At 47.5% G+C, this 26,709-nt stretch overlaps 1 protein-coding gene across 3 annotated transcripts in view; it reads left to right on the plus strand.

Moving 5' to 3' along the window:
• Positions 1 to 26,709, plus strand: part of AGRP (agouti related neuropeptide) — a 59,077-nt gene that overhangs the window by 30,817 nt on the left and 1,551 nt on the right. For all 3 annotated transcript variants that reach the window (XM_029925200.1, XM_029925201.1, XM_029925202.1), the window contains one exon: positions 26,033 to 26,334. The gene's annotated coding sequence lies outside the window, so the exon portion shown is untranslated. Of the gene's footprint in view, positions 1 to 26,032; positions 26,335 to 26,709 lie in introns of those variants that run through there.

The raw sequence follows: 26,709 nt of genomic DNA on the forward strand, positions 1-26,709 counted from the left end.
CTTCACCAGATCTTCCAAAGAGACACACCTTACTCTCTCCCAGTTCTGCCTATCAGCCCCTCCTCTTTGCCTTCCTTTGCAGCACACGTTTCTCTATGGTCCTTGAACCTTGCTTCCAGGAACTGGGTTCTCTTTATTTCCCCACCAGACAATATTATCCAGTCCCAGGGCTTCAACCAATCCACTGGGGACCACCCCAAGCATTCCTCCATGCTCAGGGTCCTCTCCTAGTCCAGAGCCTCTGGTTGACCTACCTGATCTCATGACCTGCCCCTGGGGGACTCTTCTTCCTTCATCTTCATCTCTGGAAAGCACTGCCCTCCACTCAGGCTCCCACCTGAGCCAGAGACTCGATCTCTCCACAGCTCTCAAAACTGGCACCAGTTAGTCCCTGCCCACCTCCTCTGCAAGGCATCCTCTGACCACCTTCTCTGAAGACTGTCTCTCCTTGCTACTTTCCCTCTCCCCATGTCCTGTGCACTTGCACCTTCATGTCACTCATCACCACCAGACAGAACGTATGCGCATGTGTGCTCACATGCCTAAACCTGACTCACTGTGGGTCTCTAAGTTCCGTGGGGGCAGGGACCATGAAATTCCTCATCACCACTGTCCCTGGCTTGTAGTGGGAATTCAAGAAATATTTCTCAGGTGAGCCAGTGAAGGAATGAGTAAATCTACGAACCACGAAGTCCCCTTTCCTTCCCCCACCTTCATTCAGCCTTCTAGTCCTATTGATTAACCTCCAAGACGTGTTTCAAATTCATTCCCTCCCCACACTTCACCTCCCAGTGCAAGTACTCTGTTTATTAATGAATCCAACAAACACCCACTGAGCACCCATCAACCGCCTATTGTCCTTGTCTGTGACCAGGTGTGGCTTCCCATCCTGTGATCACCAGGGCCAGGCACGGACAGGGCTGCAGTGAGCAGACGGGACACCTGAGCCTTCAGCTGCCCCCCCCCCCCCCCCCCCCCCCCCCCCCCCCCGCCTAGGTGCCTTGAAGGAGGTATAGTAGTTGAGGTCTACGGGGTGCTGGAAGCCTCCCAGGCTTCTCCTCAACCACCATGAGCCATGTGAGGAAGGACACAGCTGAAACCCATTTCACAGAAGAGCCACCTGAGGCTCAGGGAAGGCAGGGACTTTCCAGGTCCTGAGGTGAGGAAGGGGCAGAGTCTGAGCTATAGCTCAGCTCACTGAATCCTAATCAGTTTGGCTCTGAGTCAGCCATGGTTCCCTGAGCACATACTCTTCTTGGCACTGGGCTGGGAGCTCAGGCAGAGCACCAAACTGTTGCCATTCCTAACCATGAACACCATGAGTTCACATTCCTGAATGGATGGGCTCTGGCCTGAGAAAAGTCCCTCCAATAGATGGCAGAGGATGATGAGAACCACAGTGGCTCCAGATCCTCGCCTATGGTGTAGCTAGTTCCACTTTCAGAAGTACTGCAGTTCAAATCCCCAAACCCGGAAAAATGGAGGCTTCCCTCACTCCACCCCGCAGCCTCTGTGGCTACAGCTCTCTGGTATGTAACTTCACTCCCCAGCCTTCCGTGAGGGGACAGAATAGAAGCCTGCCCCGCACTGTGCCTGTGGCCACGTGCCTCGGACAGAGTGGGCAGTATTCATTCATTCGCCAGATATTCACCGAGCAGAATCTGCAGCATGCTCAGCCCTTGAGGGACCAGAAGTTGGGGAACCAAAGGTGAAGCCACCCAGTTGCTGCTCATGGGGGCTCACTGTCAATCAGGGCAGTTACATCCCTGAGTCTCTGTATCTTCTGTGTCACCAGTGAGAGTGAGAGAGAGTGAGTGTGTGTGTGCATGTGAGAGTGAATGTGAGTGTATGCTAGTCAGGAAGGGTTTGCAGGGAAGGGGTCCTTAGCATGGAAAATTGTTGGGGCTCCCTAAGCAGGTGGAGGGTAGACTTTTGGAGAAGTGTCTTGGGCAGAGAGCACAAAAGAGTTCAAGATATGTGAGGGAGGAGCTGTCTCCTCTGCTCTGGGGCAGCAGGAGCTCAACCTGGCTAGAGAATGAACTTGTGTGAGTCTGTGCTGGGGATGGAGCCAGTCATAAGGGGCCTTGGGGACTGTCTGAGGAGGATGGATTTTACCCTTGGGCAATGAGAAGCCTAGGCCTTATGCTGCAGAATTTTGTGGCCCTATCTATGCTCTGTAAAACTCACTTATGGAGAAGGGAGGTAGAGGCAGCAATGAGGCGACTACCATTTTCCGCCAAGGTCATGGTGGCCTGTTCCTGGGTGGGAGCAGTGGGGACAGAGAGAAGAGGACATTCAAGAGATGTTCAGGAGGCAGAATGCAGGGCTTGGTGACAGATGGGACGTGCTGTCTGGAGAAGGAGGCAGCCCAGATGACGCTGGGGTTTGGGGCCTGGGTGATGGGCAGATTGTAGTGCTTTTCAATTATGTGGGGAAGCTTAGAGGATCAGGTAAGGGAGAGGACGTCATGGCTCGTTTGGGCCGGTGGACTCTGAGGGGTCTGGAGACCATCCACCTAGGAAGAGGTATCTGGAAGGCAGCTGGACATGTGGGTAGAAGACAAGGGGTCTAGAATAGAGACAGCTTTTGGAAGGGACAGTGGTCAATTGGCTCACAAAGAGGTCAAGTGAGAGAGGGCCCGAGGTGCCACACCTTGCTAGAACACTTCAGTGGATGAGGGGGGCAGATGACGCCTCAAGAGGGAGAACGTAGAGGCTTGTAGGTATGTCTGCCACCAACCTCCACCTCCCTCCAGTCCCAGGTTGGACTCTACTTCCCACTGCGTGTGTCAAAGGGCAAGGGCCAGGGATGCTGCTCCACGTTCAAGTGGCTTTATCACTCTCACCTTGGGGTTCCTGGGGCCACTTCTCTTTTCTGATGCTTTAACTGAACCCATTCATTCACCCATTAAAATTGTAATTTGGGAGTGCCTGGGTGGCTCAGTCCATTAGGTGTCTGACTTTGGCTCAGGTCATGATCTCATGAAGCATGGGTTCAAGCCCTACATCGGGCTTTTTGCTGACAGTGCAGAGCCTGCTTGGGATTCTCTCTCTCTGCCCCTTCTCCACTCACTCTCTCAAAAACAAAAACCAAAAACCAAAAACCAAAAAACATACCTATAAAAATTGCAATTTGAAGAGGCATTCTGTCTCATTAATAATAAATTCAATGCAAATATAAACAAACACCAATAAGAGACAGGTTTTTTTTTTTTGCCTCTGAGATTGGCAGTGAGAAATAATGTGTGAGGGGACACTCTCAAGAGAGTGGGAGTTGATTTGAGTGTTTAACACTAGTTTTTTCAGGGGACGCCTGGATGGATCAGTTCTCATCACCAAGAGTAAGTGTCCGACTTTGGCTCAGGTTCATGGTTCATGGGTTCGAGCCTGCTCTGAGTCCTCTGTCCCCTGCTTGCTCTTTCTCTTTCTCCTCTCTCAAAAATAAATGAGCATTAAAAAAAATATTTCAGTAGCTTCAGGATATCAAGTGCAAACCCCACTTTCACCTTGTAGTTCCACTTTAAGAAATTTATCCCAAAGAAAAAGTTGTACAGGCAAGAGGCGATCTATGACTGAGGATGTTATGTTGATTACTGGCTTGCTTGTCAGGGATAAAGGGATGACATGGTCCACGTGACCATCAGTGGGCAACTGAGTGTTGACAGAGGGTCACGGATACCCTGAGATGTTCTGTGGCCACTGAAAATCGAAGTCAGGCATGGAATAAACACATACTATGTGTCTCACATCATTCTAAATGCTGGGGACACAGTGGCAGACCAGACAGGCAAGGTCTTTGCTCTCAAGAAGTTTGCACTGTAGCCAGAGGAGACAGATAATCATCAAGTTAGCATGTGAGTATGATGACCTCAGAGAGAGGGGAAAGCCGTGCAGAAAACAACCAGGGTGGTGTGATGTTGAACTACATCAGTCAGGGTGGTCGGGGAAGGCCTCTTTGAGCAGAAAACAGAATGATAAGAAGGAAAAAGTCATGGAATGATCCAGGGAAAGGGTATTCCAGGCAGAGGAACGGCGGAGGCAATGGCTGGGAGGTGGCAACAAGCTTGCTGTATTTGAGTCACGTGGGCTGCGACAGGGAGAAAGGAGGTCTGAGAAGGCAGTAGGGTCAGGTCAGGGTAGGGTAGGGAGTGAGGGTTTTGTTATCTCTAAACAGGGAAATATTCTCACCACAATAAACACCGAGGAGTGACGGAGGCACCAGCACAGCTGCCCATTCTCCTGTAGCAGGAGATTCCTCAGAGCAAACCTGCCTCCCTGCGAGCTGTGGGAGTCATCCCTGGGCCGGCAGTGGCCATCATCTCTGGGCATTGTAATTTCACTTGGTTCTGTTTTTTTTTTATTCTTTGTATTTACTTATGTAAAGAATGGTTTGCAACAGACATGACATTGTTTTCAGAGACAACATGGCCACCAGTTCTTGAGACCAGTTCCAGGCCAGCCCCTGTATCTAGTAGGCATAAGTTCCTAGTTCAGGGTTGCCAGGCTTCCCAGGTGACTTCCCAGGGGGACTCTGCCCCAGGTGGGGTGGCGTCTCTGCTAAGGTCCCCACTGATCCAGCTTTGGCCTTCAGGGGGGTCTGTGAGCAGGGCTGTGCTGGGGTGGGATGATTGTGTCCCATAGGCTGGGCCAGGCATTCTTCCTTCCTTCCTGACTCCCTTCTCACAAGGGACAACTGGGAGGGACATCCCTGCCTCTTCCAGATCATGGGATGAGCTGCTCCTTGGGGACCCTTTCAGGCCAGGCCCCTTGCCAAAGGCTGCAGTATGTGATGTGCAGTATTTCTGAGTTCCTACTACTAGGAAGAACTGTTTTGACAGAGATTTGGAGGGCATTGTTAGTGGGGAGGGCCGTTCTCCACCCATGGGAAGACGACGTTGCCACTGAGGATCCAGGAACTGACTGACCCCTGTCCTGGCCCAACCTCGCCCAAGAAGTACAGCATCGGTCTTTGGCGCCACCTTGTGGGAAACATCCACACTGCAGTCACAAGTTTCACAAAATACTGCTCAGCTAGGCAGGTAGCCCCCTTGTCCCAAGTCCTGTTTTTGTGAACAGACACCACTGGGGTGTGCAGTGCACAACCTGGTCAGCATTATGCAGTGCCTCCCCTCACACTCAGACCTAGTGGAAGATAATGGTCACTTGAAAGCCTGCCACCACTATTAAAACATCTTCTACACTCTGAAGCCTCTCCATAAAATCTCCCTGACCCTCCACTTCCCAGTCCTCTCCTCCTTTGACCTGACCAGGTGTGTTGAAAATAAATCATCATCCCTCTCTTTTGGAAGTCCCGCTGGCTTCTGTGACTGCTCTTCTTGGATATATAGCTGCTTCTCTGGCTGTTTTTCTTCATGCCGCTTGGTGGGCTCCTCAGGGTGTTAGGCTCCCTTCGCTCATCCTTAGTACTTTTCTCCAGGCCATCCTGACAACTTCCAGGGTGTTGTTTCCATCCCCACAGTGAGACATTGAGTTTTAGGGCCCCCCCCATCTCTCATTTCATTTACCCCTTAAGATAACCCTTGAGCTCCCCAAACTCATTGTGTAAAGTCAACCTTCATCCTCTCCGCAGAACTGCTCCCCCTCTAGGGTCCTCATGTTAGTCTGGGTAGCCTTTTCCCTGACACTCCACCAGCAACTAGGTCTTTCTTGTCCTTCCCACCTCCGCACCTCACCCAGGAGCTCCACTTGCACCTCCTTTCTGGCCTCTTCGTGTCTTTGGTTTCACCTGACTTGGTCCATTCTCCCCAGGGCAGCTGTTGGCCTCAGCATATTGGACCGTGTCCCTTCTCACTTCCACACTGGTCCCTCATCTCTGGCCAGTTCTTCTCCAGGAAGTCCTAGTTCCAGCCAAGTCTGAACTTCTTTGTATTCTTTCAAGTCTGAATGCACCTTGCTTCCCATGCCTCCACATCTTTGCACAGGCCGCTCTGTGCATCTCTTTCCTCTTTCCTTCACCGGGCTAACTCCAACCTACCCCTTAAGCCTCAGCTCAGACATCACTTCATCTGGAATGCCTTCCCTGGATCCCGGGGTAGTCAGGACCCTCTTGTTCATGCTTACACACTGCTTACACACTGCTCCCCCCACAGCCTTTTCTGCCTCTCCTTCTGAAAGGGACAACGGCTCCTATACAGGCTCCATACACCAAGTCCAGACCGAGGTCCAATTATTCTGCCTGATTCTTGGACTCAGAGGTCCTAGACCTCAAAAGTTATTGAGTGAACCACAGTGAACCAGTGGCCAGGCTGGGATGGAACCCAAGGTTCTTACCTTCCCCTCTGGGGCTCCCCTGTTCCCCCAGATGCCATCGTGAGCTGAATCAGGATCCTTGAGAGCGCATAGGAACTTGACAGGCAGAGAATGCGTGGGTTCTGAGAGCCCAGGGTACTGGTAGGGACCGTCCCAGCAAGGGGACTGGTGTGCAGGTGACTCCAGGCCAGCACATCTGCTGAAAAGCTTTAATGAGATTCCTTTCTCCCCCAGAGTTGTGCGGCAGGAGTGTGGCCTAGATGTCATGCAGGGAGGGCCCGAATTCCTGACGGGTGGTGGTGACAGCTGTTAGGGTCCCAGGGTTAATTATCTCCAACATCACACAGAAGAGAATGTGCTGAGGTGGGACCTCCCCCACCCAGCCTTGGCCTCTCAGAGCACGGATCCCTCCAGGACTCATCCTGCTCCCCATATGACAAAGCTTGAAGATCAGCTCCTTGTGCTTTTGGACTTTGGCTCCTTTACCCTACTCCAGACCCAAGGGACTGACTCTTCCCTGAGATGCTTTGGCGGGGGGTCCCACCTATGGGCCTCTGTCCTTGCTGTGTCCTCTGGCTTCCCCATGGCTAGGTCCACGTTATTTGCTCAGGGAGCTTAGTAAACACTGGTGAATTAAATTGCTCTATAAATAAACAGAAAGTGTTAAATAGGTTGCTGGCACTTAGGTGATGCACACCCCCCTCCACATTCTGCCAGCAAACAAATTATCCAAAATGGGAAAAGAGAAAGAACCATCCAGGCTTTTCTTGTGGCTCTGTTCCCAAAACTGTTCTCTCACTTCCTCCAAACAGCCCTGCTCTCTCTATTCCGGGCCCTGCCTGCAGTGTAGCCTGTGCTTTTTTGTGTCTGCATAACCCTACCTGAGTGTCAAGAAGCCTTGTAGGATCCCTGAAGTGGCCTCAGGCCCCTGAAGCTTCTTCCTTGTCACTTGGCACAAGTGCGTGAAATGGCTTGCTCAATGGCTGGGAAGCTCTGAAGGGCCAGGGACTGCAGTGCCTCAAGAGTTCAATGGATGCTTTGTAGACATCTGTTGCGTTCTGAAAGGCCTTGCAACACCAGGGTGTTTTCCCCCTCTCTGAAGCTGCCTGGATAATTTGCTGAGTCCGTGCCATCTCCGTGGTTATTCCAAAGTGCTCAGAGGCACAGGGTCTCACTCATGCTGTCTAGTTCCTTGCTATTTCTCCCACCACTCTCACTCTTCTTTTCCTCCTCCAGTTCCCACAAGAGTAGAGAGGCTTGACAGTTTCACACCAAAGCTGTAAATGTTCTCCCAAGATTCCTCTTGCACATTTCCTGGAATCTGCTTTCCACCTCTCGGCTTGCAAAGCCAGTGAGTGACTCACTGAGCCAGGAGTCTCTTCTCCACAGGGATTTCTTGCAGGAAACGTAAGAGGAGCAGGTGATGTCGTCTTTCACCCCCACTACCTCTAGTTCTGGCTTTTCTTATCTAAAATGTCAGATTTGTTGTACCATGTGGAGCGGCAGAATTGCTATATTTTCCCTTGACACTGGCCGCCCTTATTAAACCGGGGCACTGCACCCCAAGGTTCCCCAAAGGATATTTGCAGAGCTTACAACATTCCCAACGCTTAGACTCCACAAGAACATACAATCACCTTTGTTTCCTTGTGAATGTACTTTCAAGATGCCAAGCCTTCCCATCCTTCCTAGCCACCAGAAATCACACATGCACATACTTTCTAATTTGCAATAATTTAAAAAATTTTCAAACGCAAATTATAGAGTCTGCTGCCTGTACATTAAGCAGCCTTCTTATCAGCCGTCCCTGGCAGGAGGGTTTCGCGCTGAACAGGAGGGGACCTGTGCAGATGTCACCCACACAATCAGATGACCTGAGTGTGTGCATGTGCATGTCCATGTCAACTCAGAGAATCTGTGGCAGCTGGGGGGGGGATGGGATTTTAAGGACTGCTGATGCAACAGGATGAATAGGGTAACATCTGGATGTAGGTGTGCAATGTCAGTGGGTGTTTGAAAGGTTAGGTGTGTATTTGGGATAAGTTCCTAAGGGTTGTCAAAGGCACCACTTAAATTAAAAAATGCTTTGCAAATGAGTCAATGAAACAGAAGGATGGCTTGTGTGAATTAACCAGGCTTAAATGAAGTTTGAGAAACAATTTTAGAGGAGTCCAATAACTTACCACCACCATCATCATCATCAATAACACATAGTAACAGTAGATACCATTTTTGAATACTTAATATGTACCACAAACATGCACACACATCCCAACACACACACAGGTAGCATGGCACACGCAAGTCAAGGCAGACTTATCTTCTGTGGGTCCTCTATTCTGCACTGGTCTTGGAACCTTTTGCCCAGGACATATTTTGTGGGATTTAGTATAAAATAAAAATGCAGAGCAACTTGTTCAAAATAATGATGGGGGTGCCTGGGTGGCTCAGGTCATGATCTCACAATTTGTGAGTTTGAGCCCCACCTCAGGCTCTCTGCTATCAGCACAGAGCATGCTTCAGATCATCTGTCCCCCCCTTCTCTCTGCCCCTCCCCTGCCCTGTCTCTCTCTTTCTCTCTCTCAAAAATAAATTAAAAAACCCCCAAATTATGATGAATTTTAAGGCAGCAACAGCATAGCTGGGGACACTTATAAGCAGGAAGCTCGGTGTGATGACACAGCTCTTAGGCCCGTGAAACAGGACCCTTGCTTTCACCTCTGAATGCCTAGGTGCGTTGCTCAATCTTCTGTCCATTGGAAGGCCTTCCCCTGCGCTGGGCTGTAGAGCAAGAGCAGTTCGGTTCATCTCCTTCACATCAAGACAAAACATCTTCAGGCCGAGCCTGGGCCTTCTCCCTCTCTATTAGCTTTGCTGGGTACCCCACGTAATGCATGAGTGTGAGCTGAGTGAGAGCCATCCGTGTGACAGTGCTAGGTGACATTGGTGTTTGAGCCACCTCTTTATGTAGATTACTTGTGTTATCTGGGCCTGGCCAGGCTTGAACTAGGATAAATAAGAAAGTAAACAGCTGGCTATAGATAGGCCAACCCACCAGTGAGTGTAGGAAAGCTGCTGAGGCTATATTAATAACAGAAAAGTAAATTTAGGAGGGAAATCCATATGGATAAAATGATCCATGTGGCAGGAAGTCATAATAATCATCTATGTGTATACATCTAGTAACAGAGCTTCAAAATAGTAGAAGAAAAAACTGACAGGAAAGGGAAGAACTAGACTAATCTATCTTACTCGCTGAAGATTTTTACACTCCACACCATCGGTGGATAAAATAGCTGGACTGAGTAAGGAGAAAATGCTTATGGGGCATCTGGGTGGTTCAGTCCGTCGAGTGTCTGACTCTTGGTTTCGGCTCAGGTCATGACTCCGGGGTTGTGGGACTGACTCTCATGTCGGGCTCCATGCTGAGCATGGAGCCTGCTTGAGATTCTCTCTCTCCCTTTAGCCTCCCCCCACTCGTGTGTGTGCGCATGCGCGCGCGCTCTCTCTCTTGAATAAGTAAAATGAAAAAAAGAAAAGAAAATGCTAGAAGACCAGAAGAACATTGTCAACTCCCCTGACTATAGCTGACATTTACAGAACATTAAACTCAACAGCGGTAGCACCCACACTCTTTTCCAGCAAATGTGTCAACTTCACCAAGATAGACCATATGTTCACCCATCAAACAATATTAATAAAATTTAAAGAATGTAGAGAATATGTTCTCTGATGACCATGGAAGGAAAGTAAATAACAATGAGGTATACAGAAACATCTTAGGTATTTGGAAATTATACAACACACATACGAAGAATTCATAGGTCAAAGGAGACATTTCAAGGGAAATTCGAAAATATTCTGAATAGAAAACTAAAACTATCAAAACTTTTGGGCAGTAGTTAAGGGGAAACTTATAGCTTAAAACACTTACAGAGGGGCGCCTGGGTGACTCAGTTGGTTGAGCCTCCGACTTCGGCTCAGGTCAGATCTCGCGGTCGTGGGTTCGAGCCCTGCGTTGGGCTCTGTGCTGACAGCTAGCTCAGAGCCTGGAACCTGCTTCCGGTTCTGTGTCTCCTTCTCTCTCTGCCCCTCCCTCTCTCATGCTCTGTATCAAAAATAAATAAAACATTAAAAAAAAACACAGAAAAGAAAAATGTCAAGTGGGGAATGGTCCATTGATTCTCATGGCCTTGTAGTTACAGTGCAGAGTATGAACCTTTGAAGGACAAAAGAATCCTTCTCCTGATCTCCCTGCCTACAGGCTCCCCCACCCCTCCATTTGGTAGTCCAGAGGATGGTGCCAACACACAAATCTGACTGTGCCACTCTCCTGCTCTAAACCCTCTTATGGCTCCCCATTGCTTCAGGATGAAATTCAAAACAGACCTGGCAAGCTGGCCTTTGAGGACCCTGTTCCTTTGCTTCTGATACCATGCCCTGTTCACCAGTGTGCCGCAGCCAGCTTTCTGAACTGTCTCTTGAAATCATGAGTTTTTTTCTCTTTTCTGCCCTAGAACTAGGGTTTCAGATAAAATGCAGGACTCCCAGTTAATTTGAATTTCAGATATGTGTGAATAACTTTCTAATATAAGTATGTCCCCAATATTGCATGGGACATATGTATATACAAAAAAAAAGTATTCTTTGTTGAGCTGAAGTTCAAGTTTAACTGGGTGTTAAATTTTTATTTGCCAAATCTGGCAGCCTCATCCACAGCTAGCACATTTCCCCTTTCCCAGCTTCTGTGCATGACTAATTCCTTTTCCTTAGACAGGCCTCAGCTTAGAAATAACCTCCCCCAGGAAGACAGTTCTCTCCATCCCCCTTCTCAGGGTCTATCTCAGTCCTTGGAAAGTGTCTAGCACTTGGTAGATACTCAACTCAACAAACACTTGTGGAAGGAATAAATGCTGACCTAGGTCCCAGCTCCAGGGATAAAGAGCTGGCCCGTTTCCTGCCTTCCAGGTCTGTTGCCCTCAGTTGGCAGGGGGTTGGGGGAGGCGGCAGGGGATACATCAGTTTTATCTATCACTGCAAACAAACCACTCCAAAAATTAGTGCCTTAAGACGGCAGCAGTCATGTAGTTTGCTTGCAAGTCTGCAAAATAGGCAGAGCTCAGCAGAGACAGCTCAGCTGGTGACAGAGGGTCCACTTCCAAGATGACTCACTCACATGGCTTTCAAGTTGCCGCTGTCTGCTGCTTCTCTCCATATATGCCTCTCCACAGGGTGGTTGGCACTTCCTTACAGCATGGTGGTTGGGTTCCAAGAACAAGTGTCTCAAAAGAGACAGGAAATGGCAGATGTTAGGCTTTTAAGGTCTGGATCTGGAATGTGTACAATATCATTTCCACTATATTCTATTGGTTAAGCAGTTGTCGAGTTTATATTTAAGGAGAGGGGACAGAGACCCTGTCTCTTAATGAGACAAGTGCTAGATAATTTTGTGACCATGTTTTAAAGTCATCCCAGGGGAGAATATTCACCTCAAAGGAATTGACAAGCCCATCATCTGCACCCAGTCTGGGTGGATGATGGTCTAGAGGATTGGGTGCCTTTCTCTCTACAGGTCAGTGGGTACCAAGGGGCCAGTATGTTCAAGACAGCATTGGAGGGGGACAGGGCAGGAGAGAAAGAGAGAGGCAAAGAGACAGAGAGAGGAAGGACAGCGAGAGATAAGGAAAGAGTCTCCCCTTGAAGGATTACGGACTAAGCAACTCTCTCAAGTATGTACTTAACAATAATCACATCTGAAAGGAGGCCGCACAATTGGTACCTATCACAAGTCCCTTGGGATGTCATAAACGGAAATCGTGAAACTGAATTGTCTTTTGGCTTTGAACAATTTAAAATCTACAGAAAGTTGACAGAATGGTAAAATCAACAACCCACACACCTCTCACCCAGTTTCACCAGTGGTTGACATTTTGTCACATTCGCCCTTTGAAAGGAAGTTACAAGCAAGACATTTCCTTCCCAGATCCTTCAGCCTGCATCTTCCCCCATCCCCTTAAGCGGTGTCCTCTTTGCACCAATGGTTCTCAGCTGGGGGTGGGGGGGGTGGGGGTATTTTGTCTCCCAGGGGATATTTGGGATCAAATGGAGACATTTTTAAATTATATTTTTTATTGAGGGAAAATTTGCATAACATAAAATTCTTCTTTTACCATTTTCAGGTGGATAGTCCAGTGTGTTTTCATATATTCATGACATGATGCAACTGCCGATACCATCTAATTCCAGAACATTTTCTCAGACCTGTTTGTTGCAACTAAAAGGGTGTGTGCTCCTGACACCTAGTGGGCAGGAGCCAGAAGTGCTGCTAAACACCCAAGAGAATTAATCTGGCCCTAAGTGTCAACGTTATACACAATTACAGTGCCATTATCACGTCTAAGCAAATCAACAGAAATGGAGTATTGTCATCCCCACTGGTCTCAAGGGTGTCTTTTTAGCATATCTATTTTATTTCAGGAGGTAAGTTTCACATAATGCATTCGGTGATAGGTTGTTTTAGTTTATTAACGTAGAAAAATATTCTCTGCCCCACACTCAGCCTTTTCTGTTTGCTTATTTTCCCTAGGAGTTCAGGCTGGTTTTACAGCATCGTATTTCAGATTTATCAGATTGTTTCTTCAAGATTAGATTTCGGTTAAACATTTTTTGGCAAGAATACGACATTGGTGATTATTGTATGCTGTGGTATTTGTGATGTTGAAATTGGATGGTAATGTAGTTGAGAAGACAGAAGCAAAGTGCTGTCTCCCACGTCTAGTCCACCCATGGGTGGCACCCAGGCAGCCGCTCTGGTGGGCTTACCCTTCCTGAAAAATAGAGATAGACTGGGGAGGATTCTCTAGCTTCTGGGAATCCTCAGGCCTTCCTCCCTTCTCTTTGCTGCTCCACCTCCCAGAGTTACGGGGCAGACCTCAGCACCTGGAGGGTCCCTCTGCCAGTCCTGGGGAGTAGGCCCCAGCCCAGGATGGCCAGGAAGAGGAAGGCCTCTTGGGACACCTTCAGCTGTTCCTTAGCTCCCAGGAAGAAGAAACTGCAGGGCGGAAGTGGGCTGAGTCCCTCAAGGCTGGAACCAGGAAGCGAGTCCCTCAAGTGAGGGTGTGGGCCACTGTGGTCAAGGGCTTGTAAGGGTGGAAACTGCAGGGCCTGTTAGCATTCCGGTGGCGAACACCTCTGTAAAAGCTGTGCTAGATAGAAGTCACTGCCTCTTTTCCTCCTTTTGGGAAGCTTCCTCTATCTTTAGGAAAAACTCCTAAATACCACCTTTTGCAGGAAACCTACCAGGACTTCAGAAAGAATGAAATGGCTCCAGCTGGCGAAGCACTTCAGGCTAGAACCACAAGGGCAGAGGTTCTATCTGGAAGGGGGAATAATGAGGAAAGCAAAGGCAGGAGAAATGTAGTTTAATGAAATCTCCTTACAGCATGTGGCCCACTGACAGATCCCTGAAATTGCGCAGTGTGACCTTCAAGGAACCCATGTCTGCCTTAGTGCCTTAATTGTTTTTTTAATTAAGGTTTTATTTTTGAGTGAGAGTGCACGAGCCGGGGAGGGAAAGAGAGAGAGGGAAACAGAGGATCTGAAGCAGGCTCCTTGCTGACAGCACAAAGCCCAATGCAGGGCTCGAACTCACAAACCATGAGATCATGACCTGAGCCGAACAACTGAGCCACCCAGGTGTCCCAATGTTTATGTTTTATTAAAAACTAAAAGTAACCTTATCTTAACAACAGCTAGCCCCTCCAGGTCCTGAAAGCTTTGTTTCCATAGTCCTTAGAGACTTATGCTATCCCTAACCTCCACTAATTAAAAAGTATGTACTTAGTTACTCCTCAAAATCCCAGTGCAGCTCTGTATGTCCACGGATCCTGTCTCCGTGCTATAATAAAATCACCTTTTGGCACCAAAAACATTTCAAGAATTCTTCCTTAGCCATTCACTCTAAACCCAAAACTTCCAGATTTCATAATTTCATCAGGAACATGACAACCTGCATTAAGCTGAAGTTCCAGGCTTACATTTCTGCCTGGAGTGAGTGACATCCCCTTTCAGACCAAGCACGCACTCCACACTTCCCCAGTCCTGAGTCCAAGTGTGGCTTGGTCTCAATCCGCTCCTTGCCAATGTTGAAGTAGAGAACTGATTTTCTATACCTTTGTCTCTGATAAAAAGGGTGACAATAAAAGAGAGGTCTAGGGGCCATGTGCTTCATTGAAAATGGGAGGATGCTTATTTCTTTGTGGAACTGAAGAACATTCCTGTGTGCATATAATGTGGTTAAAGTGAATCCGTGTTAAAAACAATATTGACCCCAACTGTCATTGTGTCTGAGCATCGTGGCTGGGGGGCACTAGAATGTCAGACACCTCTTGGCTCTGCCACTTACGAGCGATGTGACCTCAGACAACACTGTGGCAATACTGACACCTCTGCAGTTTAAATCTCTCTCAACTCCTCGAATATCGCCCAGTTGCTATCCTACCAATACCCTAAGTACATGACTTTCAAGGCTACGCTGAGGAAGAACAAGATTCCACACCAAAAATCATTTTTCTTCTGAGCTGGGAATTTGCCCAAAGTCAACACCTGCCAAAACAAAAGCCAAACCTGGTTTCCAAGGATAATAAATATTTGACCCTGACTTTGGCAGAAGGTGCTGGCCCATGTGACTCACTCAACTCCCGGAGCCACTCCAGGGGCAAAGTCTCCGGAGATCAGAACTTCTGTGGAAGTCACAAGCTGACCTTGGGGATGCTCAGGGCGTGTAAAGGTTAAGCAAAGGTCAAGGGAAGATGAGAGGAACTCACTGTGAGTGCTCTAGCCACAGCCTGCAGCAGGAGATGCCAGCAGGACTTCCAGAACCAGGACCAGGGAATTTTCTCCTGCAGGATGTGAGTGAGAAAGCAAGAGGTCTCAGAAACTCCTGAAAGCCAGTTTGAGTCCACACGGGAAACAAGCCTTAGAATGAAGCATTTAGCACAAAAAAACGTGGACAAAGGATATTAAAAAATAGAAGAAATTAGGTAAGAGAATCTAAGATTAGCTTAAACAAATATTTATTTCATGTTTGCCTCCTGCAAGAAAATATCAAGCGGTGGGCAGACCAGGATTGGTACAATTGGTTTACACTTCCAGGAAGGCACGGTCTACTTTTCTCACCTGCCATCCTTAGCAACTTAGTGCACTCGCAAATTGCTGCTTTATGGTCACAAATTGGCTGCTACAGTTCTAAGTATTATATTCACATCTGGACAGGAAGTCGAAAGGAAAAGAGGGAGAAAAGGGAGACACTTCTGCTGGGGAAGCAAAACTTTCCCAGAAGCCCTCAACATAAGTCTCATGGGTCACACTGTGTCCCAGGGACAGCGGGAAAACTTAGGGAATCTGAGGAAGTTGGTCTGTTTAACTAGGCACGCCCCAAACAAAACTGGGCCTCTTTTGGGAGGAAAGGAGAATAGGTATTAAGAAGGCAGCCAGCTAAGTCATGTCCTTATACAACCAAGAGGCCTGGTATCAAACCTCACCTGAGACCAGCCTCTTAGATTTTTTCAATTACATGAGCCAAGACGTTATTTTTATAATTTAAGGTAATTTGAAACAAGCTTTCTGTTCATTATACCTGATACTTCACTGATACTGTCTGTTCTTTTTCCCCTTTTACTATTTTTATTTTGTACCATAAACAACACTGCCTTTTCGGAAATCACTGCCTTTTTTCCTGGAGAAATAATCTACAGACAAAAAAGAAGTACAACTTTGCAAAACCCTGCAAATCCCTCAGGTCCACATCTTGAAGATAACCCTTAGAGACAGGGAAGAAAGTAAGTGTCACAGAGATGACATGCACATAAAAGGACAGCAGGCTGGAGAAGTGGCCCTGTTCAATGTCACTGACCCAGACAGCCGGCACCCTTTTTCTCCTGACACCCACGGCCACCACCTCAAAAGGATGATCTTTGGTCTATGGTCTGAAGCACTTTTTCAATGACACAAGAGTTGCTTTGAGGAGAGGTGCAATGAGAAAGGTTCAAGAATGAATAATAATTGGGGCACCTGGGTGGCTCAGTCAGTTAACCGTCCAACTTCAGCTCGGATCATGATCTTGTGGTTTGTGGGTTCAAGCCCCGTGTCGGGCTCTGTGCTGACAGCTCAGAGCCTGGAGCCTGCTTTGGGTTCTGTGTCTCCCTCTCTCTCTCCTCCTCCCCGTTACTCTCTCTCTTTCTCAAAAATAAACAAACATTAAACATTTACCAAAAAAAAAAAAAAAGAATGAATAAGAATCATGTGATAGTCCAAAGTCAGGGAAGAACCCTGAGTAAAAAAGACATCTCTGTAACCACCCCTCACACAAAGACATAAAACGTTTCCAGCACTGTAGATACCTTCCTCATTTCTCTCCTTCGGTTGAAAATACCCCCAGAATTAACTGCTATTCAGAGTTCTTTCACCATTTTTTTCAGTTTTGCCTGGTATTGAACATCATATAAATGTAATCACAACCACATTCGCTCGTCTGTGGCTGGTGTCTTTCATCCAACATTTCGTCTGGGAGATGCATCCCCGTTAGGTACAGCAGTGCGTTCTGTTTTTATGGCTGTGCAGGTTCCCAGTATATGAATATACCATTATCTATTTTCCTGGTGTTGGATATTTGGATTGTTTCCAGTTTTTGGCTATCATTAATAAGGTTGCTGAGAACATTCTATACATGCATTTTAGTAGAAATCACACTCAGTTTTCCTGGGTTTCTACCAAAGAGTGAACTTGTTGGGTCATAGGTCAGGTGAAATAGTTATAGGAAATGCTACAGTTTTCCACCTTACCCCTTACCAGTTCTAGTTACTGCATATCCTCACCAAAACCTGGTTTTGTCACTCTTTTAAATTTTAGCCAACATAATTAGTGTATAATAATATCTTGCTACAGTTTTATTTTTAAATCTTTTTTAATGTTATTTTTTTTATATTTTGGGAAAGGGGCAGGGAGAGACAAAGACAGAATCTGCAGCAGGCTCCAGGCTCTGAGCTGTCAGCACAGAGCCTGATGCAGGGCTTGAACTCACAAACTGTGAGATCATGACTTGGCTCAAGCTGGACATTTAACCAACTGAGCTACCCAGGTGCCCCAGTGGTTTAATTTCTTTAAAATTTATTTCTTAAGTAATCTCTATACCCAACATGGGACTTGAACTCACAACCCCAAGATCAAGAGTCAGATGTTCTACCAACTGAGCCAGCCAAGGCGGCCCCCCCCATTGTGGTTTTAATTCACGTTTCTCTCTGAATCAAATTTCTCTAGTGGTATTGAGCACCTTTCCACATGCTTATTGGCCATTTGGAAATCCTATTTTGTGAAGGGCCTGTTCAAGTCCTTTTTCCATAACCACGGAATTCTTTATAGAATTCTTTTTTTTTAGTTTGCATACAGTTTTTAAAAATTTTTAAATTGCTTTTTATTTATTTTTGAGAGAGAGAGAGAGGGAGAGACAGCATGACCAGGGGAGGGGGGAGGGTCAGGGAGGGAGACACAGAATCCGAAGACAGGCTCCAGGCTCTGAGCTTTCAGCACAGAGCCCGCGTGTGGCTTGAACCCACCAACCATGATATCATGACCTGAGCTGAAGTCAGACGCCCAACCAAATGAGCCACCCAGGCGCCCCTATAGCATTCTTTATATATTCTGCAGGAGCATTAAAAAAATACATGTATGTTTTTCCAGTTTGTAACTTATCTTTTCACTTTCTTAAATAACTTTTTTTACTTTCTTAAATGTTTTATTTTTGAAAGAGAGAGAGCACAAGAGGGGAAGGGCACAGAGGGAGACACAGATTCTGAAGCAGGCTCCAGGCTCTGAGCTGTCAGCACAGAGCCCATTGCAGGACTTGAAGCCACAGGACTCAAAGCCACAAAGCAGAAGATCATGACCTGAGTCGAAGTCAGACACTTAACTGACAGCCATCCAAGCACCCCTCAATATTTTTAAGTCTATTTATTTTTGAGAGAGACAGAGACAGCGTGAGCAAGGGAGGGGCAAAGAGACAGAGAGAGAGAATCCCAAGGAGGTTCCACACTGTCAGCACAGAGCCTGAAGCGGGGCTCAAACTCAAGAAACCAAAGATCATAACCTGATCCCAAACCAAGAGTCAGATGCTTAATCAGCTGAGCCACCCAGGCGCCCCTTAGATATCTTGATTAATAGCCAGAAGTTCTTAATTTTATTTATTTTAAAGTGTATTTATTTATTCTGAGAGACAGAGAGATTGGGGAGGGGCAGAGACAAAGGGAGAGAGAGGATCTCAAGCAGGCTCCATGCCATTAGCGCAGAGCCTAATGCAGGGCTGTGAGATTCTGACCTGAGCCAAAACCAAGAGTCAGATGCTTAGCTGGCTGAGTCACCCAGGTGCCCCCAGAAGTTCTTCATTAAATAATGAAGTCTAATTTATCAACTTTTGATGTTTAGAGCTTTCTGTGTCTTGTTGGTTTTTTAAAAAATATTTTCTTTTTTCTTAAGTAGACTCCACATCCAACATGCAGCTCGAACTCACAATCGCAAGTTCAAGGGTTGCATACTCTACTGACTTAGCCAGCCAGGCACCTCCTTTGGGTGTTTTTAAAGAAATTTTTGCCTATTTCAAGGTTATGAAGATAGTCTATGTTTTCTCTAGAAGTTTTACTGTTTTACGTTCACAATTATGCTTACAATCCATCTCAAATTAATTTTGGGGAGGGTTTCAAAGTACAGGCAAAACAGACAGTCACTTACTTGCCCCAACACCATTTATTGAAACTATCTTGGGGCGCCTGGGTGGCTCAATTGGTTAAGCTTCTGACTTCAGCTCAGGTCTTCATCTCTCAGTTTGTGAGTCTGAGCCCCACGTCGGGCTCTGTGCTGACAGCTCAGAGCCTGGAGCCTGCTTCGGCTGTGTCTCCCTGTCTCTCTGCTCCTCCCCTGATCATGCTCTGTTTCTCTCTTTCTCTCAAAAATAAGTAAACATTAAAAATAATAATAATAAATAAAAATATTTAAAAAAAGAAACTATCTTTCTACTACTTAAATAAGCTGGCATAATTTTTTTTCAACCATTCTTTTCTTTTTTTTTAACTTTTGTTTAATGTTTCATTTTGAGAGAGACAGACAGACAGAGAGCAAATGGGGGCGGGGTAGACAGGGAGGGAGAGAATTTGAAGCAGGCTCCAGGCTCTGAGCTGTTAGCGCAGAGCCTGATATGGGGCTTGAATCCACAAATCACAAGATCATGACCTGAGCCAAAGTTGGACGCTTAAACGACTGAGCCACCCAGGGGCCCATAAATATATATTTTAAAATTTTTTAAGTCTACTTATTTATTTTTGAGAGAGACAGAGACAGCATGAAGCATGAAGCATGAAGCAGGGAAGGGCAGAGAGAGAGAGAATACCAAGAAGGTTCCACACTGTCAGCACAGAGCCCTAAGCGGGGCTCGAAGTCACCAAACCGTGAGATCATGACCTGATCTGAAACTGAAAGTCAAACACCTAACTGACTGAGCCATCCGGGCGCCCCGTCACTCTTGTCTAATATGAGCACTTACACATACGCATTGTTCTATGTGCATCCCATAGGTTTTGATATATTGTATTTCATCATTCGGTTTGAAACATTTTCCAGTTTCCCTTGTGATCTCTTTTTTGATTCATAGATTTGGAAATGTGTCCAAGAGCATAAGAACACTGAGCACAGCTCTGGCACCCAACTGAGCCCACAGCCTCATGGGGGCTGAGTTGAGTGTGGGTGGAGCAGCTGCTTGTTTTTGTCTGTGCAGCTCCTGGGAGCTCTGTGGGTGGGTGAACCGTTTCCACTGTCAAGAAGTGTGTGGGGAGACACCATAGGGCAGCATGCCTGATAAACTTTCTTCCACAGCACGCGCGCGTGGACACGCATGCATGTACACACACACACACACACACACACACACACACACACACACACACACACACACACCATTCTTCTTCAGCTCTAAAATATGCCCTGGGCTATGCAAGCAAGAATGTAAAGTGGGCCAGCCTCTTCTTAGCTGAGAGATCAAAACTTAAGTCACTTAACCTGTAAGCCTGTTTCCTAATCTATTAAAACGGGGAGGATGTTTATTTCAATGTTCTGCTGAGAGTTAAATGTATGAGATGGGAGGCCTGCTGGGGGCACTGGGTGAACTGCTAGCAGGTAAAGGGTTAAGGTAGGGAGGAAAACTTGCTTCCATGCCAGATCCTGACACAAAGTGTGGCTTCGGCCAGAGTTGGGGAGCAGAACCCCTATCTGGGGCTTAGTGGCCACAGTTTACTAGGGCCTACAGGGACAAAATTGGGACGTGGCCAGGGGACCCGCTGGCGGAGGGGCACCCTGTGAGCTCGTCCTCCCATGCTGGGCTTGGGCTTGGTGCCTGGACGAGAGCTGTGCTCCAGGGATTTAAACTACAGGGCTATTCTTGCCATCCAATGTGCCCATATGACCGTTTCTCTCCAGAACTCAAGCTCCTATACATTCCACCTCCCAGTTCCTATACTTCCACCTCCCAGGTTTTCTTTGCAGTTGGAGGCAAAAAGGATGGGAAGGAGTAACAGCAGAAAGAAAGGGGTCCAGGGAAGTCTGGGAGTCACTGCAGCTCTCACTGCTTTCTCCAGCTGAACCTGAGCTCTCACCCTGAATCTGTCAAGCCAGATACCGGCTCACCCCATGCCCAGTGCCCTAGGCAGCATCTCCATGCCTATGCCCTGAGTTCCTGCAGTCTCTGTTCTTATCTGCACAGAATCTGAATGGCAGAGATGAGCAGGTTAGAGAGCTCCTGGAGCTTTAGCAGAAAGAGTTAATTCCTAAGATAAGAATCATTTTTAGGTAGCCCAGTGGTTCCTGTTGTGAAAACACCTTTGTTCCAGGGGCTTTATCTGAAACATTGAATATCCTCAGGGAGTTAGGTTAGAAACAATGCAGGGGAGGGGCCCCTGGGTGGCTCAGCTCCTTGAGCTTCTGGCTTCAGCTCAGGTCATGGGCCCAGCGTCGGGCTCTGTGCTGACAGCTAGCTCAGAGCCCGGAGCCTGTCTTCAGATTCTGTCTCCCCCTCTCTCTGACCCTCCCCTGCTCAAGCTCGCTCTCTCTCTCTCTCTCTCTCTCTCAAATATAAATAAAGCATTAAATAAAATAATAATAAAAAAACAACGCAGGGCAGGCACATTTGGGTACCTCCTCCTCAGCCCAACAGTGCCTTGCCTCTGCGAAGGGTTGGTGGGACTCAAACTGCACTTACCCAGAGATCCTGTCATATTCAGGGGTCGCCTCATCGCCCGGAATGGAACAAGCTCCTCACCACTTTGTGTGGGTTTCCTGTGAGCGTGGAGGCTGATGTCTGCCTGTTTGGACATATTGACGGTGAGGAATCACCCTGAGGCAGAATGTAGGGTTCTGTAACACCTCCAAAACAGAATACTTGACACGGAGAAGCAGGGCCTGGCAGGCAGGAGGAAGGCCTGGCTACCTCTCCAGGCATCTGGGAGTGAACACTGTGGGTTGCAGACATCTTAAGAGAGGACTGGGGTTGGAGTTTAGGATGGCCTTCATCGTACCAGAGCTGCCTAGGTATCCAGACTGGCTGGGCTTATTTGTCTTTGGCACCCTTGGACCTTTTTGGGATTTTATCTAAACACCTCAGTCACAACTGAGTTGTTCTGGGGACCCCAATAAAGGGCCCACTTCCAGCAGTGAAGGGGAGGACTGTAGGGGGAGAGGGACAGAAAGTTAGAGCAAGGCCTGAGGGGAAGGGGTATCTTTGGGCCTGAGCACCCTTATAGACTGTCCATCAGCTGTCCCTGCACCTTGCTCCATTCTCCCTTAGTGTGGCTCCAGCCTATATTTTCACTGGCAACAGGAAAACCCACAAAGCCTGTCTGACCCCAGAATCAGGAGCTTCAGGTCACCACAGCCTCTGACCTAGCCTCTAGGTCTAACAGCCTTGGCATAATGCCTTTCATGTAGCGTGCACTCAATAAATAGTTCCTGAATGAATGGGAGAATGGCCGATGCTGGCATCCAGCATTCATGCAGCAAATATGACTCGTCCAAGAGCTCCTGATCATTGTAGGACCCCCTCCAGCTGAGGGCTCAAGACACCAACTTGAAATAACCCCCATCCATTCTCATTCTCCTCCCTGGATAATTGAGGGGACCACACCTCTCCATGCAACTTCTGCCTTTTGGAAGTCCTGCAGGTGAGCCACAAGAGCAGGAGCAATGCACTGGGTGGAGGTCTGGTTTTCAGAAAAGTTGGATTGAGAGTCAGTGGGTGCTCTGCTGCCCCCTTCTGGACAAAGTAGGAACTGTGCCCCTGGAGGTGAGGACTACCTTATGAGAGGAAAAAGAGGAGAGGCAGGGTTCAAGTCCCCTCCTTGTCCTTAAACTTGGTCTCTGGAACATAGCAACCACATTACCCTCTTTCTCCTCCCTGAAGACAGGGTCCCCATGTTTGGGTCCCCAGCCCCACCAAGCTGGCTTTGCATTCCGCCAGACCTTTCAAATGCACCACCTAGAACATTTTTGAAGGTCTTTTTGTCAACAAACATTGTTCTGGGAACATCAGGCCAGTTCCTGACAAGTAAAATCACCCACACAGTGTTTATACTTATTAGCAGATGAAACAGTCTCCTGAGGGGCCTTTTACAGACTACTGATGGAGGCAACTGTGTTCATCAGGAGGAAAGATAAATGTAAGGATTGACAAACCCAAGAAAAATAGAAAATAAGAGAAAGAGAGAAACTAATTGTAACAAAATTTGATAAATTAAGACAAAGACTGGTTATTTGCAAACACAAATAAAATTTGATAAGATGATGGAAATTTCACTTTAGATATACATATAGCTTTATAGAGAGAGCTATGACAAGAAACCCACAGGCAATGTTTTGGCAATGTTCAGTGGTGGTTGGAGGGGGCCAGGTGACAGTGTTGGAAGGCATGAGGGCAGGGTAGGAAAGGACATAAACAAATGTTGATTTCCTCCTCTGGATTCCAGTTGTGTGGCACAGAGCGGTTAGGCTCCTGGGCTATGGTCTGAGCCTGCGCACACTCACCGCGGTAGTACAAAGTGGAGGTGGATACCTACACGTTGGTGGGAATGTAAACTGGTGCAGCTGCTCTGGAAAACAGTGTGGAGGTTCCTCAGAAACTATCAGTAGAACTCCCCCATGACCCAGCAATAGCACTGCTGGGAATCTACCCAAGGGATACAGAAGTGCTGATGCATAGGAGCACATATACCCCAATGTTCATAGCAGCACTTTCAACAATAGCCAAATCATGGAAAGAGCCTAAAGGTCCATCAACAGATGAATGGGTAAAGAAGATGTGGTTTATATATACAATGGAGTACTTCATGGTCATGAGAAAGAATGAAATCTGGCCATTTGTAGCAAAGTGAATGGACCTCGAGGGTGTCATGCTAAGTGAAATAAGTCAGGCAGAGAAGGACAGATATCATGTGTTTTCACTTATAGGTCTAACAGGAGAAACCTAACAGGGGACCATGGGAAGGGGAAGGGGGGGGGAAACAGGGAGAGGGAGGGAGGCAAATCACGAGAGACTCTTGAATACTGAAAACAAACTGAGGGCTGAAGAAGGAGGGGGAAAGGGGAAGGGGGGTGATGGTCATGGAGGGGGACACTTGTGGGGAGGAGCACTGGGTGTTATATGGAAACCAACTTGGCAATAAACTATTAAAAAACACTAAGTGGAGGTGGCTATAGATGGTTGCTGACTGACTCACTGATTGAATCAACTCTGGGAGTAGCTAACTCCCTGGCCACAAGGGAGAGTCTACTGACTGCTTACCAGCTTGGGGTTCATCAGGCAGGAGCCGGGCTTGGAGCAAAGCTTGTACCAGTGTTAAGCTGTAGAACTAGGCAGCTTGTAACCACGTGCCAGTTATGGGTCCAGGAAACATATTGTCCCTTGCCTGACTCCTCCTTTAACTCTTACTCAAGCTTCATGAATGAGTCAAGTTTCCTGTCCCAGAAAGTCATCCCTAGCCAACCTCCTGCCCCTCCCTCAGCTGTGGTAGTTGCCTCTCCTGGTCCCACATGCTCCTGGGGCATTTTTCTATCAAAGCATTTATCCCTTAAATAATTCCTTTTGTTTTTACTTAAAAAAAACTTTTTTTTAATGTTTATTTTTGAGAGAGACAGCGCAAGCGGGGGAGGGGCAGAGGAGAGAGAGGGAGACACAGAATCCAAAGCAGGCTCCAGGCTCTAAGCTCTCAGCACAGAGGGGCTTGAACTCACAAATTGCAAGAGACCATGACCTGAGGTGAAGTAGGATGCTTAACTGACAGAGCTCCCCCTCCTTTTTTCCCATTTTTAATTTTTATTACAAGATTTTCAAACATAAACAAGGGTAACAGTAATAGGCTAACGAAGCCCATGTACTCATCACCCATTTCAACAAATTACCAACTCATGAAAAATTTTGTTTCATCTATATCACATCATGCTATTTCCCCCTTCCTTGGATTATTTCACGACATTTTATCAGTAAATACTTCATTATACTTTTCTAAAAGATAAAAGTACTTTAAAAAAATGGTATTGAGGGGGAGGGGGGAAAGAGGTGGTGGTGATGGAGGAGGGCACATGTGGGGAAGAGCACTGGGTGTTGTATGGAAACCAATTTGACAATAAACTATTTAAAAAATAAAAAAATAAAAAATGGTATTGTAGGGGCGCCTGGGTGGCTCAGTTGGTTGAGCATCCGGCTTTGGCTCAGATCATGATCTCGCTGTTTGTGGGTTCAAGCCCCGCATCAGGTTCTGTGCTGACAGCTCAGAGCCTGGAGCCTGCTTTGGATTCTGTGTCTCCCTCTCTCTCTGACTCTCCCCTGCTCACGCTGTCTGTCTCTCTCAAAAATAAAACATTAAAAAAACGGTGTTGTAACCACAATACCATTATTGCAACTAAAAAATTAACAATTATTCCTTAACATCATCAAATGTCCAGTGTTTATAATTCTCTCATCATTCAACTGTGTTTTGACAGTTGGTTTTCTCGAACGTCTCCCCCACTGGACCTGACTAGAGACCTGGGATGCCCCTAGGAGTGCTTCAGTCCTTGTCCATCACTGCCCATGTCTTCACCTGCACACACGCAGGTGAAGACAGTCACTGCTCTCTAGAGGAGCAAAGACACTGAGGGCCTAGGTGGGGTGACCACCCTCCCCTGGTTGCCCCCTGGAACAGGAAGAACTATTCTCAGCAAGGATGCTGATCAGGCCCAGGCAAGTGCTCACAGCATCTTTCCAAAATCCACATGCAGTCCTTGCTCTCCACCACCAGCTCTTCAGCCACAATCTCCAAGGATGAGGTCAGGGGACAAGGATTTGGGGAATATGCCTCCGGTATTTTTGATGTGTTGCCCTTGAGCCCCAAGTGGTCCCACCAAGATGGGGAAACACTTAGTGCCTGATACCTTCACCCTGCACCACTCTGAGAAGAGAAAGCCCTGGGATGGATGACCAGACCCAGTTCTAGCCTCTGGGAAATAAAAGTCAATGTCAGTTGCCAGGGAGGCCTCAACACCAGGTCAACTTTATGACAGCATCACCAAAATACCCAGTAGCATTGTCAGGGGGAGAAATGAGGGTGGCCCTTTGCTGGATTATTCAGGGACCAGCTCCTCAGAGAGGCTTTCCCTCACTCCCCAGCCTTCTCCCTTTTGGTATGTGACTCTCCAAGCTCCTAGGACTGTTCCCATGTGTCAACCACAAGCAAGCCCAGTGCCAGCCTGATCCCAGAATAGTCATCAGTCCCCACCTGTGAAAGAAGCTGCCATCTGCAGAGTCGCACCTCCCCATGCAACTGAACCCCAAGAGCGACTGAAGGCCAAAGTCTGTCAGATGACAACATATGGTTCCCACCCGCTGCTGGGAGGACTCCCTCAGGCCTCATCCGGGTCAGAAGAGCCTGTGTGAAGCCAGACCGCAAACCCTAACAGCCTCTTCATTCTCTGACTGCCTCAGACCAGCTCGGTTAGTAAGGTGAGGCCTTAGAGGTGATTCAGCCTGTACCCCTTTCCCAGATGGGCAAGTGTATGTTAGAGTCCTCCAGGGGGAGAGAGAAAGGAGAGGCAGGTAGGGTCCTTTGTGTTCTACCATCTTCACAATTGAGCAATCCTCACTCCGGCCTCATGCTGATGAGGCCAGGCGTGGGCAGAGGCCTGACAAAGCAGGGCGGAAAGGAAGAGCCATTAGCACTAATGAGGCAGGCAGCCTGAAAGCTTTTTACTTTGAAGCTGCTCGCCCACCCAGGGAACAGTCCGTTCTGCCTCCCTGGCTTCCAGGAACCCCAGGCGGAAAAGGGTTTGGGAGAAGAAGCAGGGGTGAGGGCCTTGGAGAAACCTGGAGGGACAACGG

This window comes from Suricata suricatta, chromosome 16 (assembly GCF_006229205.1).
Source record: "Suricata suricatta isolate VVHF042 chromosome 16, meerkat_22Aug2017_6uvM2_HiC, whole genome shotgun sequence".
Classification (NCBI taxonomy): Eukaryota; Metazoa; Chordata; class Mammalia; order Carnivora; family Herpestidae; genus Suricata; species Suricata suricatta.